The following is a 14935-nucleotide window of genomic DNA, read 5'->3' as shown; positions in this document are numbered from 1 at the left end:
ATCTATTTGAGTGAAGAAAGTGGCAAAAAAAAAACCTTCCTTCTCCTCATCTTGGATATCTTACTACAGAAAGAGACTCACTACAACATAAAACTTCACCAATAAAGCCTAAAGAGTTTTATCTTTCCTATTCAAGGGGAATGTGCATGAATATTACACACAAATTTCCTAATAAAATACATTTTTTTCCTGAAAGGATTTAGGGATAGACTTCATCTGAAAGCTACCCTATTCTCCTAATAAGTGAATGGCTTTTAAACACAAATTTACCTGTCCTAAACTTTACCGAATTTGCCACCATAATTCAGAGATAAGAGATTAAAGAAGGAAAAAATATGGAAATCAGATCATAGAACTCTAAGGAGACATTACATAAGAAAGAATGTACATATCCTTAAAAATATTATTGATAAAGATCTTGTACTTTGAGGAACAACTTGGAGTAAATTTATTGAGAAACTCGATGCTCTAATAAATAAATACTAAAATAAGAAAGTAATCATTTACTTTTTTGGGCGGGGTGACTCACAAACAACAAACTTTATTTATTTATGTTTCAATTTAGATTCAGGGAGTACATATACAGGTTTGTTACATGGATACGTTGCATGATGCAGAGGTTAGGCACCTAATGATCCCATTGCCCAAGTAATGAACACAGTACCTGATAGTTAATTTTTTAACCCTTTCCCCCTCCTCTCGCTCTCCCGTTTTGGAATCCCCAGCATTTAGTGTTCTCATCTTTGTGTCTGTCTGTACCCAATGTGTAGCTCTCACTTATGCCTGAAATAGACAGCATCTGCTTTTCTGCTTCTGCCCTAATTCATTTAGGATAATGGCCTCTAGGTACATCCACGTTACTGCAGAAGCACTTTGGATATTTCTCACATAGCTTGAAGTAAGTTACTACTGGGTATATATGCAAAGGAAAATAAATCATTCTACCAAAATGATCCCTGTATTCATATGTTTATCACATCACTATTCACAGTAGCATAGATACGGAATCAACGCAGACACCCATCAATTGTGGATTAGATAAAGAAAATGTGATGTGTATACACCATGAAATTACACACATCAATAAAAAGGAACAAAATCTTTTGAAATAATCCTTTAAATGTCCTTTTGAAATCATCATTTGAATGCATAGTGTTGAATGTAAAGAGAAAAGGAAAGGAAATGAACGATGTAAAATCACACTATTAAAAAGGATTCAGACAAAAGCTGACCAACAGAAATTTTTCCTTAGGCATATGTGGCTAAGAGTTTTATTTTTCTTAGTGAGCAAGAATTGGGGTTGGCATACCCATAGTGTAAAATGTGCTTAAGCATCTATATAGTCATTTTATAGGCTATTATTACAGTGTGGTTCATTTCTTCTTAAATAATTTTATGTTTTTCTTATAAATTCAACTCTTTAAGTTTTCCAAATGGGAAAATCAGATAAATAATGGATACTTGTTGAATGCTGGCTCCTTTAAAAAAAAAAAAAAATCACAACCTGTTAATCACACAAAGCTAGATACAGGTTATCTCAGCAAGGGAGAATACTACCAAAACAGCTGCGGTAGCCTCTCAGAAAGAGAAGAAAGAAGTCAGGGTATCAGTAAGGCTTCGAATCTGATTTAAATCAGGTCTTTCATTAAGTGTGGTAGGCATAGGGTGGGGAGAGGAATAGGCTTGATTAGGATTAAATATTATAATATGCTGGTTTAAGATTGGTGGGTGTGGCAGGGCTTGCATTTGAGATAAAGGAGCTTCAAAGACTTGAGAGTAAACAATTGGTTGATGTTATCTTTTCAAGAGTTTAACAATTTGATTTTCATTTAAATGGTTTTCACTATACAAATAAAGTTGCTTTTAACCTTTATCTTCCTGAGCAAAGTTTTCAGGATGTCAAAAGATTTAAAGAAATTAGATCCTCTTATTTACATGGAAATAGTAATATGATAAGCATAAAATTGAAGATATAAGTTAATACTTTAAAGATAATTTTGCTAACAGACAATATATTGACAGGAGATGTGAGTTAACATAACAAAATTGAAAGAGAGGGAATGATAAAACAGTAAGTTATAACGGAAATGGCTGTTGAAAGACAAAAGTATAAAGTCAGTTTCAGAAGGTAGTGTTCAACAGGAAAAAAACATTAAGTGCAAAAGCTATTATTATGTATTACATTTTGCCAGAAAACCCAGGACAACCTAAATCCAATGAAATAATACTGATTCAAATAAGTTCAAATAGAAGCAAAAATATTAAAGTATATTTAAAATAAAAGGTCAGTGGAAAGAATTTGAGCATTACAGCAAACTAACTGCATGTATCTTTTATACCTTCTGCCTAAATTCCCTTGAAAGGACAAAAAGATACTTTAAAATGTATAAATCTATAATAGCGCTGGATGGTAAGAAATAGTGCCAGAAGTGTAAGAAAAATATTGAACAATTCTTAACGAGAGAAAGCAGACAGGACTGGATTGACAAATAGGCGAGACTAAGAAAAGTCTCATGAAGATATGGTGTTGGGGAGAGGGCCATGTAGGTGAGAGTATTGTGAAATGTGTCATAATCAGAAGGGTTCTTCAGAGCCCTGTGAGGCTTATTTGAGAAAATATCTTTAGGGAAGCTGAGAAAACCAGCATCTCTCTTCTTGTGCCATTCTGCAAGGCTTAGCTGAGTGCAGCTCTTACATTGGCACACAAACTAAGGCACCCAGTCTTGGACCCCTAAGGCCAACCCAGCCTGGATCCCTAAAGCCATCCTGTCCTGGAGCCCTAAAGGCAGGGCTATGCAGCAAGTAATCAATGGTCAAGAGTGAAGAATCCTCTTCCAGGAGGACCTCTCAGAAGACAAACATGGTCATGCCACTTCTGACAGCATATATCACTCCTTTGCCCAAATCACCAATGATAATATTAAGAAAGAAGAACCAGCACATACAAATAGGTTGATATACAAACAAATGAATAATCAATAGCAAACATGAAATAAAACATTTTTAGAAGGCTTTTAGTTGAACGAAAACAAACAAAAGAAACACACACACACAAACACACACACACACACACACACACACACACACAGAATCAGCACCAAAGCAGCAGAACTAATAAAGCAAACTATAAGAAAAATAAAATTAACATTCTAGGAGAGAGTGTGGTGGCTAAGGCCGGAGGACTGCTTGATCTCAGGAGTTCCAGGCTGAAGAAAGTTATGACTGCGCCACTGTAATCCAGCCTGGGAGACAAAGCAAAACCCCATTTCTGAAAATGAATAAATAAGTTAATTTTTAAAAAAATTTAGGAGAGATTAAAGGAATTATCACATGCAGAAGCTATTTCAAAAAATAATCAATTAAAGGTCATAAGAAGTAAAGGTATAGGTTTTGGGGATGAGGAGAAGCTACCTAAGATTCGTCTAATGGCAAAATAGAAATAGCTAAGGAAGAAAGTTGTATTAGTGTTAAATAAGCTGAAAAATCATAATCAGAAGGATAAGTCCAGGCACAGTAGCTTAGGCCTGTAATCTCAGCACTTTGGGAAGCTAAGGCAGGCGGAGCGCTTGAGGCCAGGGTTTCAAGACCAGCCTGGCCAACACAGTGAAACCCTGTCTCTACTAAAAATATTACTTCCCAAAATTAGCATGGTATGGCAGCACACCCGTAGTATAGCTACCTGGGAGGCTGAGACACAAGAATCACTTGAACCCAGAAGGCAGAGGTTGCAGTGAGCTGAGATCACGCTACTGCACTCCAGCCTTTTTTTTTTCCAAAGAAAAGAAAAAGAATAAAGTGAAAATTATATGAAAAAATGATTGAGAGATAAGAATAGACCGAAGCCCAATACCTTTTGCTATATTTTGGATGTTTTGTTCCCTTCACATGTCATGTTGAAATGTGATCCCTGATGTTGGAGGTGGGGCCTAATGGAAGGTGTCTAAGTCATGAAGGTGGATTCCTCATGAATTCTTTGGTGCCTTCTCCATGGTAATGAGTTACCCAGAGATCTATTGTTAAAAATAATCTGGGATCTTCCACCTCTCTCTTGCCATGTGACACACCTTTTCCCCCTTCACCTTCTACCACGTGTAAAAGCTTCATGAGGCCTCAGGAGAAGCCAAGCAGATGCCAATGCCATGCTTGAACAGCCTGCAGAACCATGGGCCAAATAAACTTTTTTTCACTATAAATTACCCAGTCTTAGGTATTTCTTTAAACAACACAAATTGGACTAACACCCCCATCTAAAAGAAGTCAAAGAAGAAATCAATAGAGACAAGATGAAGAAGATAATTAAAAGAAATTAGAAGAAAAAAAAAAGAGAAAAAGATATATGAGCCTTTTAATTGAATGGGCACCAAAACCACTTCATAAAGAAAATTAATCAAACCTAAACATAATGTGATGGAAACTCTGAACGTCACAGATAAAGGAACAAGGATCATATTGGGAAGGCTCTAACTTCTCATTTAGCAATAATCAATGCTAGAAGAAAGAGAGAATATTTTAGAGGAATAGAGCATAGAGCTCCATTACTAGCCAAATTATCATTCTTGATAGAGAATCAAAAGATTATTTTAATATACAAACTTCAGAATGACTTCTTTCCACAAACTATGAAACAAAATCTTAAGTACACACTCGAACTTTGTAAAAACGGATTTTAATAAAAAGACATGAATTTTAAAAATTAGTGCACCAAGAAATTATTAAATTTATTATCAAAATATTATACTTATGAAAATGAGAATTTATCATTGGTATTCAAAATATGCTTAATCTGAAAGGGAAAGTGATAGAAAAGTAAAATAAGTGAGAATTTGCTACGTTTTTGTTCATTGGGAAAATCATATCTAGACATTCATAGGAAAATAAATTAATTAAATTATTATAACAGATTCTAAAAGAATGTGAGATATATAACCTTCTTGATGTAACAAAACAAATGCAATAAAAATTTAATAAAATATACAGAAAGTCAGGAAAGAAAAATCAACACAGAAATATGAATAATAAAGAGTAAAAGTACAGTTTGTTTCAATCAACAGTGTTTATAATAAATTCAAATGATATAAATCTCCATCCTCCAAGATAGTAAACATCTGATTGGAAAAAGAAATTTAGACAAAAGCTAAAATTCACCTAAAGTTGAAAGATAGAGTAATGAGGTGGGAAAAAAGACTTATCTAGCAAATTCTAGCAAAGTCAATCATGTCTGAAAATGTTAAACACATAAGAAATAAAACTCAATGAAATGCAATAAATAAAAATAAAATGCATAGCTATTTTCAAATTAAGTTAAAAATATTCCAGAGACTAAGAGAATAATAAATGGTTTATACAAAGTTCACCCACTCAAATACATACAAAATATTTTTTAATCTAAGTAGATAATAACATAAATTATGCAGGAAGGATATACACGGGTAAAAATGGTGGGCACAACAATCATTTTAAAGCATCACACAAGCAATACATAATGATTAACTGATTCATATCTAGCTGATTGGAAAACAGTGCATAAGTAATATCTGAAATATGCAAAATACAAAGTTACAAAATACGTGAAGCAAAAGGTAATAAAACTCAAGGAAAACTGAAATAGCCACAATTCTAGTTGGAGATGAGTGTAATTTTCTGGTAACTATGTAAAGGAAGTAGATCAAGAAGAAGGATGCAATCAACTATGTCAAATGCTATTGATAGGTCAAGTAAAGTTAAAACTGGGAATTCAGTATGGAAATAGCTACAGGAGGGTCATTGGAACCCTGACAAGAGCTACTAAAGTGTGGAGAACAAAGTCCCAGTTGGAGTGAGTTCAAGAGAAAAGTGGAAGCAGAATTATATTAGTATAGAAAACTTTTTCAAGGAGTTTTGTAAATAGAAGCAAAGTGGTACTATCCAGAAGGGAACTGACATTAAGAGACCCCTGATGGGACAAAGAATAAGAATAGAATTATCAATAAATAAAATGGTATCCTTTAGTTTGTTTCATAATGTTTAATCGATGTATAATTTTAAAAATCATTAAGATATAGTGTGTTTTGTTTCTGCTTTTGCTTTTTAAAATGATTGGAGAAATAGGTTGTTTGTATGCTGATGCAAATAATGATGTAAGAGGGATTTGACAATAATTAACACACAAAAGCAAGTTGCCAGAGCAATGATTTTAAGTAGATGAGGGAGGATAGAAGATGCTACACAAGTAGATGGGTTGCTGTTGGAAACACAGGGTTTGATAATTGGAACAGAGGGAAAGAGAAGTACTTCATTACGAAAAGAAGCCTGCAGAAGTCCTGGAGCTGAAGAATTTTATGAATGAAATAAAAATACAAGTAAGAGCTTCAACAACAGACTAGACCAGGAGAAGAAGAATTTCTGAACTTAAAGACAGATCTTTTGAAATAACACAGGCAGACAAGAAGAGAAAATAATAAAAAAGAATAAAGAAGCATGCAGGATTTATGGATTTGGGGGACACCATTAAGTGCAAAAATATTCATATTATGGGCATCCCAGAAAGACAAAAGACAGGAAAAGCTATAGAAAACGTATTTAATGAAATGATAGTTGAAAACTTCCCAAGTTTTGGTAGAGAGAAAAACCTTTCATCTTTTTTGTTATCTTTCTTCTTTTTCAGCGTATGCATTTACAGCTATAAACTTTTCTCTTTATACTTCTTCCACTGCATCCCATAAGTTTTGTTATGTTGCATTTTCATTTGTCTCAAGGTATTTTCCAATTTTCCTTGTAACTTTTCTTTGACCCATTGGTTGTCTCAGAGTGTTCCTTATTTTCCACATATTTGTAGATTTTCAGGTTTGCCTCACACTATTGATTTTTAGTTTTATTCCATTGTGATTACAAAATATACTTTATATGATTTCAGTGGATCATTCCAAAGGGTGCAGAGTAAGATAAAGAGCTGACCACACATTAAATAAACAGGGATAGTTTAGATTTTCTCAAATATGTAAAGATTTGATTTTTTTTTTTCTAACATGTATTCTATAATAGAGAATGTTTCATGTGCTCTTGAGGAGAATATATAGTTCACTGTTTTGTGTGGAATGTTCTGTGTATGTCTGTTAGATCCAATTAGTCTATAGTGTTGTTCAAGTCCTCTACTACCTGATTGATCTCATGATTGGAAGTGACATATTAAAGTATCCTACAATTATCATGCTGTTCTTTTTTCCTTCAATTTTGTCAAATTTTTCTTCAAATACAATGTTAGTATTTTTGTTAAATGGTATTTTAACCTATATATAATGGGTATTTCTGCATTTTGAGTTATGATAGATTTTATTTTATCATTATGATGAAGCAGGATATTTTTCTGACCCCTCCATGAGATTTGTGACACGGATGCCCTATTTACTCAGCTCACTACTCTCAACTCCTCACAGGAGGGATTATGCAAGCGAATGAGGCAGAAACTGGAGTACTTGAGCGCTAGAACGAGCTGGTCACTTTGGCACTGGCAGGAGCAAACTCCACTTACTCTGACCTGCTACATTCCACCCTTCATGGGAGGGAGCATTCAGGTGAGTGGGTGCAGGAGCCAGGGCAAGCACTTTTAGGCACCAGCAGGAGCAAACTTGGTGCGGGTTCCCTGGCAACATCTAGCGGGAATGCGTGTGACTTCTGAAGCCCCATTGGGCATGTTACAACACACTTTTAGCTCTGCCGTCTGCAGACAGCTTAAGTGTTAACAGCTCAGTAGGCCCTTTTGTATCTGCACTTGCTCCCAAGCCCTTGTCCAGCATCCAGGAAAAATAAATTTGTGCAAACAAATTGAAGGGTGGTAAATGCAGGGGATTTTATTGCCAGTGAAAGTGGATCTCAGTGGGAAGAGGAGATGAAAAGACGGTGGGAGTGGGGAGGTGTGCAGGCAATCTTATCCTGAAGTCCAGCCATCTCTGGCTGGATTCTTCTCAGAAGCTATGCTGTGAAGCCCTCTGAAGTCAAGCCACTTCTCTCCAATGTCCAGCTCCTTCTTCCTCTCTGTCAGCTGAGTCTGAGGTCTTTATAGGCACAGAATGGAGTTGGGTGGGGCCATGGGTAGCTTAGGAAAAGGCAACATTCAAGTGGGGAAACAGGGATGTAAATTCTCACTTTGGGCTGTGGTCTCAAGATTTCCAGCTTGAGGGTAGGGCTTTGTCAGGGACCCCACCTTTTTCTGCATAGAATTTCTCTGCCTCCTGTCCCTATTAATAAGATATCACCAATAGAAACCCTTAAGATACTAAAAAAGACTTATCAACTGTGTTGGAGGCTAGTTGAAATAATATTATTAATAGTTTCATAGGTTGCAAGGATGAATTTTGTGTTTGTTTATTTTAGTTCTAATTTGTATGCAATTATACTGTATCACTTCATACCATTCTCAGAGAGATGTCTGTTCCACTAAACTTAATACTTCAAGTTGCAGGAAAATACTAATTGAATACACATAATAGGTCAACTTTAGAGAGTGGATAAAGGAAGATCAAGGATCAGAATGTAGCAGAAGAAGGGTATGGAGTCAGTCAATGAAACCTTACCCAGTACTCCTCAAAGTGTTTAATCTATACAGAGCTATAAGTAAACTAGAAATCAATATGAAACAAGAGGAAAGAGAATTTCAAAGGAAAGGAGACAAACCTTTGGAGAATAGAGACATAAAAAGTAAGAGGAAAAAAAGGAAAAGAAAGTCAATATTCAGAAGAAGACATTGGATAACTAAAGGACATAGATTCTATCATGAGACCCAAAGCAATACAGCTTTTAAAAATTAATCAGAGAACAGACAATCAAAGACCCTGTTTTAACCCACCCCAGTTAAATAGCATACTGAAAGTGATTTGGCCATATCCAGAGAAGGGAAAATGAACCACACAGAGCTGATCCATATATCAAAAAGAAGCCTGAAAAAATAGAACAGTTTTATTAGTGAAGAGTATAATATTTTGAATTTTCTAATAAATTTGTCTCCACAATATTTTAAATGAAATGAAAGTTCTTTTGTTCTATATAACAAAAATGAGTATTTCATAATATCTTCAAGATTAAAAATCTTTAAGGTAATGATGAGTTTGATATCATGAGACTCAAATTTTCAAACTTTGATATGGATTTGGTTAGTGAACTATACTTCCCCAACTTGAGGGTGCAATTCAAACTAGCAAATTCACACAAGTCAATAAGGAAAAGAAATGTCTACACCAGCAATAAAAGCAACATTTCTCACTTTATGTTTACAAGGTTTTAACATCATAATGGAGTTTAGATCACACTTACCCAAAATAAATGATTATGATGCCAAAGTCCAGTGGCAAGGAAACAATCAAACAATATGCCTAGGTTGTTTTCTTATTCAACTGATTTTGTAGAATGTACTAGAACTGAAAATAAGCTCTGCTACTTGCCTACTTGCAAATATGGTACAGATGAAATATTTTCTTGTGAGCTTTTAATGAAAGACTGGTTTTAATTATATTCACTCACTATGTAAATTAGGTTTGAATCAGCCCATTCATTAATATCCTATCTGGGATAGCAAAATAAATACACTGCCTAAATTTTATTAAATGCACTTAGAAGTCTGAGATATTACAGAATGTAAATTTTTAATTATGATACAAATTAACAGATTGTCTTACTGCTTGATATAATAGTTCTTGTTACCTGATGTAAATACTTGCAAATATCGCACATATGCAGGGTTTCTTTCTTTTGTTGACATTAACAAGAAAAATCTCTTTATAAAGTTCATTTTCATTTACAATTGTAGATTAGTCCTGAACATTTTTCCTCATTACATGCAAATCATTAATCACACAAAATGAAAGCAGCATCACTTTTGTTCTCCAGGATGATGGGCTTTGCGATGAATACGTATTATCATAAATCTTTCTAAAAGAGTTCCTAATAGCATCCGATAACTTGCAACATCAATGAGTAAAATGTAAAGTACACTCTCCTCCACCAGCTTTTATATCTGAAATCATCATCATCAATTTTCACAAGGACAACTTAAAACACGAGCATGTAAATGCACAGACCCATAGAATCGGTAATGCAAAACACATTTTCACATTTTCTACTGTTTTTCTCCTGAACAAGATTTCACAATGCCCTTTGTTTCTCTGTTGTTCCCTTCCTCTTCTAATGTCATTAGACCCTGATTCTCAATAATTAGTTCCTTGTGCCTTGGTAAAACGAATTTTCAGTATTTTTTTTTTGTTCAGATCCAGGGTATTTTCAAACATTAAATTAAAGAAAAGATGAAAAATTATTTATTTTGAACACTAAGATATTTTTATCATTGTATGGCATGGTAAGGATTTTCAATGCACTTCTTTTGAAACTTTCAACCTTAAACCAAACAATTGTGATGGGCTTAAATAGTAGGATTTAGGATATACACATATACAAGCACCGTGAAACAAGCCCAATTTTCTCATACCACCTAAACAGTCCTACTGGTGCTCAGTGCCAAGGTGAACCTGGACTCAGTAACCTTGTGAGATTATTCAAGAGAATACAATAAATATTCATAGGTCAAGACAGAAAAAAACAGATGTTTTTAAAGACCCAAGAGCAAATAAAAACAACCTCATAAAAATGCAATATACTCACATTTATTAATCTGCATTTTGGAGTCTTCTAAAATTAATTTGCTCTTACAAATTATCTAACTTTGACCTCTGCATTTAGAGTCAAAATATTTTTATCAAAGTCACAATTTCCAGGAAACACTGAGATCATTTAAGGCATAATGTGGAAGACACGTTCATATAAATGTCATCTATTGATTTGTGTTGTTGTGTTTCCAACTTGAACTAGTTACAGAATCACCATAAAAAGATAAAAGTGTCAGGCTCAGTGACTCACATGTATAATCCTAGCTACTTGGGAGGCTAAGGTGGGAGGATCACTTGAGGCCAGGAGTTTGAGACCAGTCTGGGCAACAATGTGGACTTTTTCTCTAAAATAATAAACAATGAAAATAAAATTAGTCAAGTGTGGTGGTGTGCACCTGTAGTCACCACTACTGAGGAGGCTGAGGCAGGAGAATCACCCGAGCCCAGGTGTTCAAGGCTGCAGTAAGCCTTGATCTCACCACTGCACTCCAGCCCAAGTGATGGAGTAAGACCCCATTTCTAAAAAAAAAATTAAGACATAAAAATATCAGGTTCTAAAATTTTCTGCAATTGAGATACTTATAGCAAAATAATTGCTGAGACTTATACTGAGGAAAAATTATGAATAGAAAGTTATTCAAAATTTTCAAGTGTTTCATAATTATTATAAAATAGTAATAATTTGCTGATTGCCTATAATTATCATCCCAGTACTATTTTAAGCTCTAACTCCATTGACCTCTTCGAATCCAGATAATATGTGAGGTAGGCTTTTAAACCCCATTTTATGAATCAGAAAAATGAGCCTCAGGGCTTATGTAGTTACGCCCTGCTAAATAATTGGCCCAGAAAAAAACAGATATTAGCTTTGTCGGTCTTCAAACCCTGCTTTTTCCATCATATGCCTTTGTATTGGTTATCTTCATTTTCTCTTTTCTTTAAATTTTTAGAGTTGATTTTAGTTTCCTTCTATAAATAGACATAAAAGGTTAACTCAGATATATAGTGTAGGTATAATAGCTCATAAAAATTAACAGCTGACAGATTCATAAGGATCACATCACAGCAACATTTTGTGTGTTTTATAAAGGTAATCTTTACCTTTATATAGAAATCGATGTTGAAAAAACTATACTACCATTTTCAATGTCATCACTTTTTAATATACTGAAAAATATGTAATAATAAGTAAAATTGATTTAAATGTACTGTATTACAATTAATTTGTATCTGCAATTTGTATCTTCAGTTGCATAAATTTGCATCTTCAATTGATTCTCAAGATTTTCCAAGGCACAGTGAGTTACAATAAGTATTGCTAGTATCATTTTCTTATCTATAATGAAATATGGTAAAATGTAATTTGAGGTCTTTTAAAAACATATTATAATACTATATATAACATTATGTGTATGTGTGTATACATCGTGATATATATGTGTGTGTGTATGTCATAGTGTGTGTGTGTGTGTGTGTATATATACGAGATAAATTTAAAATTTAGGAATTGTGAAAACCTATTGTGTGTCTTGTTTCACAGCTCAACTTATTCTTCCAAAGTCATTTATTAATTACATGTGTTCACTGTACATACTGATTTTAAAAACAGTTAAAATCAGTTATTGTTCTTAGATATATTATGAATAAGGTATAATGCTAATTTAGCTAAAAATATTGCCATGTTATAAAATCAAATTTTTTTGAAAACAATTTTAACTTTTATTTTAGGTTTAGAGAGTACCTGTGCAGTTTGTTACATGAGTATATTTTGTGATGCTGAGGTTTGGGGTACAAATGATCCCATCACCCAGGTGATGAGCATAGTACCCAATAGGTAGCTTGTCAGCCTTTGCCCCGACTCCCTCCTCTTCCCTCTAGTAGTCCCCAGTATCTGTTGTTCCCATCTTTATGTCCATATGTACCCAATGTTTAGCTCCCTCCTATAAGTGAGAACATGTAGTATTTGGCTTTCTGGTCTTGCATTAATTGGCTTAGGATAATGATCTCCAGCTGCATGTATCTTGCTGCAAAGGACATGATTTCATTCTTTTTTAGGACTGAAGACTATTTCATGGTGTATACAGAGCACATCTTCTTTATCCAATCCATCATTGGTGAGTACCTGGATTGACTCCATGACTTTGCTGTTGTGAATAGTGCTGGGATGAACATAAGAGTGCATGTCTTTGTGTGTGTGTGTGTGTGTGTGTGTGTGCACTGATTTATTTTTCTTTGTGTGTATACCCAGTAATGGGATTGCTGGGTTTAGTGACAGTTCTGTTTTTAGTTCTTTGAGAAATCTCCAAACTGCTTTCCACAGTGGCCAAACTAATTTACATTTCCACCAGCAGAGTATACATGTTCCATTTTCCCTGCAGCCTTGTTGGTTTTTGACTTTTAATTATGGTAATTTTGACTGGTGTAAGATGGTATCTATCGTGATTTTAGTCTGCATTTCTTTAATGTAAAATCAAATCTTAAGTTGATATTAGTAATAATATCAGCAACAGTAATTATGTAATGCAAAAAGGAAAAAAATGGAAACTAAATACAAAGATATAGGTTTTGAAACATCAGGAACAAGGACTTAGGAAGTATGATACAAGTAATACACTACTATAGTGATGATAATTAAGTGGCAAATTCTAAACAGTTGATTGTCACTCAGGGAATAAGTGCTATTGCAAGTGCTACCATGTTTCTACTCTTGGACAAGGTACTTGAGCGTGTATCAATATGTTAAGGATCTCTTTGAAGTGAAATGGAAGCAGTTTCTACTGGTTTCTAACATTGAAAATCACCTAGGCAGGGATAAGAATGAAGTGGTACACCTGCTTCTTTATTCCCATGCATAATTGAACTATAGCCTTGGGTAGATTTGCAATGTGCAACTCAGCTTCAACTGCCTGCAACTCCTCCCGAATTTGTTCACTAAGTGTCTACAATGACAGACGAGGGTGGGCACTTATCTTTAGGTGTTGGGAAATGGAGCCCTCTGAGATGCAGGAAGCACTGTATCTATTTCAAATATATACAATTCTGTATTTGTAATATCTTATATTTGCCTAATACAAACACAATTTTAAAATATCAAATAAAGCCTTAATCTCTTCTAACTTCACTATTGACACTTTGGAAGAATACGCCTATGAAAATTCGTAAGTGAATAATATGATCTTAAGATTTACTTTCAAATATCTTAAAGTCTTGAAATGTCAGTTTTCCAATGTTTATTAATTAACCTTAATTTTTATAATTCTGATACAAAATGTAAACATTACAATGTAAAAATGTATGTTTTCAAAATATGAAGTATTCCAGAGGATATTTTGGATTTGGGGGTAAAGCTTTATCTACCTTGTTGAATGATATATTTCACGTATATGGGCTTTATTCTGAATTACTTGATTGAAAATGGTTTTTTAAAAATCATCTCAACTCAGGGAAAAATTCCTAAAATACTTATATAAACACATTTTTTAAAAAAAGCTATGGGCATATTTGAAATCCACATAACTTAAAATCAACTAAGTCATTTTCTTGCTTTCAGATTTTAGTTAATCTTGGTGCTATTATGAGGATACTTGAGGAGGAATTGCAAAGTATAAATCTTAAATTTTCGTGTTTTAATATATATTTGTTTTACTATTCTTTTCATTTTGGAGGTCTCTATGATCTGTACTTATAAAATACTTTTCTTAAAATATGTTTTATTCTAAGCACTAGTCAGCGGCAAATAGTATTAAGCTATGCTAGTACTCACATGTAAATCATGTTTATCCTTTAAACTTTAAAAACAGTAAAATGTAGCCTTTCTCCATGCTTTTGTTGAATTATGTATTTTAAAATGCTAATGGGACCTTTAAATCTGTTCATAATTTTTAAGTGCTCTGATGGATATTCTGCCTAAGAGATTATTTAAATGAATTAAGCTGTTTAATCCTCTCTGTATTTAAAATAGTAGATTGTCACCACAATATAACTTTAATTTCTACTGTATCCATTGAAATAAATGCATAATTATAGCACCCACAACAGGCAATAAACTTCCTTTCAAAAGGGGGTTGTGTTTTTCATTTTTTTCTTTATAGCTTCTAAAATATGGGAGATCCTCATTAATTCAACCAGTTATTGAACACCTGAAAACTCTCGGCTAGGTCTTGGAGAAATAGAGATTTTGCTAGTCCTAAAGAAAAGACTGGTTTACTAAAGAAAACAGGCATATTCCAGACAGGGAAGTTTACCTAACAGTAACTTACCCCATTACACAAGATATACATCTCACATGATGTGGCACTAACATA

The sequence above is a fragment of the Aotus nancymaae genome, unplaced genomic scaffold, assembly GCF_030222135.1.
Source record: "Aotus nancymaae isolate 86718 unplaced genomic scaffold, 86718_ANA_hifiasm-v0.15.2.pri h1tg000048l, whole genome shotgun sequence".
Taxonomy (NCBI): domain Eukaryota; kingdom Metazoa; phylum Chordata; class Mammalia; order Primates; family Aotidae; genus Aotus; species Aotus nancymaae.
The sequence above is the reverse complement of the archived record's forward strand: the minus strand, read 5'-3'. Positions refer to the sequence as shown.